This window comes from Arachis hypogaea, chromosome 20 (genome assembly GCF_003086295.3).
Source record: "Arachis hypogaea cultivar Tifrunner chromosome 20, arahy.Tifrunner.gnm2.J5K5, whole genome shotgun sequence".
In the NCBI taxonomy this organism is placed as follows: domain Eukaryota; kingdom Viridiplantae; phylum Streptophyta; class Magnoliopsida; order Fabales; family Fabaceae; genus Arachis; species Arachis hypogaea.
Window position 1 is genome coordinate 106,720,620 of NC_092055.1, and position 3,667 is coordinate 106,724,286.

Consider the following 3,667-nt stretch of genomic DNA (forward strand, 5'->3'; position numbering starts at 1 on the left):
TTAACTCTGTTAAATTGGTAAACTAATAGAGAATTATATAGTTTTAAATATAATTACCTGAGTCCAATTGTCCCACTCATACTTTCCTCTTTTAATATTTTGAGACTAGATTATTTCAAGTCATTTCATTATATAAACAGCACAATCATAGCTAAAAACCAAAAATAAATTAGCAAAATAAAACAGGACAGCAAGAGAAAATACAATTTTCAGAGTGAAAGATTTATACCTTATTTTTTGGCCTAAAATGTCAATGTATGGCGGTTCAATTTCACGATCATTCTTCTTGAGAGGTGCCCTCGGCATATACCCTCATTCTGGAAATGACATACCCCTAAAAACAAAAAACAAAGGATCACAAAATACACCTTATTTTGAACAGAAATACACCAAATATTAAAATACAAAAAACATAATCAACTTACAACAAATTTATTTAGCTTCATTCTGGGTTCGGAGGGACATGTCTTGTGATATGAGTCAAGGACAAAAAATTTTTTCTTCCTAACATTAGCCACCTATAACCACCAATGCTCCGAATAGCAAACAGGTGTAAATATCTGAAGCATGTCCACATTGAACGGTATTTTAGTTTAATTGGCACATAACCAAAGAATTGTGATAAGAAGTTTTAGAAACAAAAATTTACATATGGATGTGATGCTAATTTTTTCAGGTCCAAAAAGGGTATGAATATTTGGTAGTCTTCAATCATAAATGGCTTTTCTTATTTTGGCTGTAGGAATTTCCCACCTGCACGATTCCCAATAACCATGTTCTACAGAATTTGTGAAACACCATAAGAAATATTTAATACACCCAAAAGATTACACAAATACACCCAAATTTAATTACAATACACCTTACCACAATATTAGGGGGGAGACAGTAAATTTAAATTTCTTCTTCAAATCTTTGAATATTTTGTTGGTTCAGGATTAGGCACATAGCATTAACAAACTAGAAAAATAAAAAATCTGAATTAATTACATCAATCAACATTACAGTCACATGTCATAATAAAATCATTAATCATATTCTAATATTACCTCAGATTCAATATATGAACTAGCTTTTAGAGAGGCAAAGTGGACTTTTGACAATAGAATTGGTTCTAGGGTATTGAGGGTGCACACTGGATCATACTCATTAGTACTTCCATCTGCGTATGTCTTTACACATGTGGCCCACAAGTAGCACTTTTCTCTCATGTCACCTGACATTTCCTTGCTCGTTGCAGGAGTTTCAAAGTTTTCAAAAATTTGGCCCGAAGGCTGCTTTTCAATCAGGGGACTTTTACTCTCTGCAAAATTCATTGCTGCCTTTACCCCATTGTTTGCAATTTTTTCCACCAGCTCCTCTAATTGTTCGATTAGTATTGGTGTTTTAGGACTTTTTCCTTTCTGAGATCCTGGTTGCCCCTCTTGGGTCAATATTTCTTCTTGACTTGAATAAGTGAAGTCAAGGCTGAATGATGGCATTAAAAATTCTTTAGGTACGTAGGATGCTGTGTTGGCCATCATCATCAGTGCAGCAGTGGCTTCAGGGGCTAGATTACTGCGTGTTGACATATAAGATACTATAAGAATAAGAATAGATGAATGATATTTAAAGAGAGTTATATTGTGCTGAACTTACACTTTAGACGGAGCCGGTGGCACTGTGGGTGTGCTTTCATCAAGTTTCTGGGGTTGTGGAGTGCTGCAGCGTTAGAGAAAACGAATCAAATTACAAAAAAAACCAGTAATAGCTCAATTCTGAAGATATACACCTAAATAAGAAAACAATACACCTAAATAATAACTAAATACACCCGAATGTTATTCCTCACCTTTTAGTTCCTTCTTCACTAATTTTCTTGCTCGGGGACTTTGGGGGGTTGGTTCAATTTGTGGCACAGGGCTTGGTGTTGTTGTCTGGGACAGAGGCATGTGTACTTGAATTGGAACTCTAAACAAGACAAAAATAAAAAGTTAAGAAACTCTCTTAAAATAGATGATTAGAAGGTTGAAAATTAGTTGTAAAACTCACATATCAAGCGGTTCAGATTCCGAATGTGTCTCCATCCGAACAACAATCATCTTCTGTTGAGCTGGGTCACTGACCGATTCTTCTTCCAGACTCAACCTGAAATCCACCCAAATAATGTCAAAATACAGCTGAAGAATTGAAAAGACACACAGGCTCTGTTTTTTGAGAACTTATTTAGTTGCAGATTTTTCTTTTTTTCCTGTCTTTTTTTCTTGAATAAAACATTAAAGGACTTTTTTTTCTAAAAAAAATATATACAGAATTAGAAGCAAATGGTAAAAAAAGAATTAAGCAACCGGTATCAGAAACAGAAATTACATGCTATCCGCGGGTTTGTTTACGCTGCTTTGATCTGTTTGTCCTTGAAACAAAGGATCACTCTCACTTCCTAAGTTCACATCCGGCATTCTAAGCATAGAATAAACATCATTCAGTAAAAATACTATTTAGTTAAACCAGGATATCAACATTCTATCAAATAAAGGATCTTACATTTCTGTTGAGTCATAGTGGCTTTTCGTTGATGGGATCGCAGCTTTCTTCATCTGGGAAGGCAAGAACAATTATCAGCAACCAAAACACCTTAAAAAGGGTAATATACACCCAAATTCAACATACCCTTGTGCAGCAGCCTTTTCATTGGTTTTCTTCTTTTTTATTCTCTTAAGAATTCTTGTATTACTTCAGTTCTAATATCAGTTCTGACAGTACATTCAAAAGAACATGTTAACAAAATATAATTTTGATTATAAAGGGTAAGATAGCTTTACAAAGTATCTTACACATCATATGATTGAATTTGTTCTTCAGAAGACGAATCCTCAACTATCTGCTTTCTTTTTTTGGATTGCGTCCTAAAAATAAAAAAATTATGAATCAGACAAACACAACAAAATTGATGATAAAATACTCTCAGAAGCAGTGCATACTTTTTGGCGGGAGTCTGAAATTTTTTCTTTGATTTTGTTTTCTAATTGGTGACGATTCTTTACTTCTGAAATTAAAAGAAACACTCTATTAATACATCAAATTTTGATAATAAACAGAAAAGAAAGCGATGATAATTTCAAAATCTTACTCATCATTGGATTCACTTTCACTTTCTGAAGTGGAATCCTCCAAAATCTGCTTCCTTTTCTGGATTCAATTCTAGAAGGCAAACAATCATTAGCAAAAAACACCCTAAAAATGACAAAATACACCCAAAAATATTATTACTTTTTGGCTGTCCTGGTGAGTTGTTTCCTTCTTAGTTCCTTTGAGTCTTCTTCAGACTCAGACTCAGAGGAATAATCAAGTTCACTCTTCGATGGATCACTCTCGGATGAACTTGCCTTCTTCTTTTTTGTTTTTTTGTTTTTTTCTTTCTTTTCTTTTTCTTTCATTTCCTTCAATTTCTTTTTTGTTTCCGCCTTCTTGACAATGCCCTGAAATAGTAGAAACGTTAGTTTACACTGTCTAAATAAATAAAATACACCCAAATTAGAGAAGATATTTCTGTTCAGTTACCATATGACCATCTATCTTCGCTCTCATTCTTGCAACCAGCAGCTCTCTATTCCAGTTGCTAACTCATGGTAGTCCAGGGATTGCTTCTCCCTTTTTGTCTGCGTGTTTTGTTAGATGGAAATACACT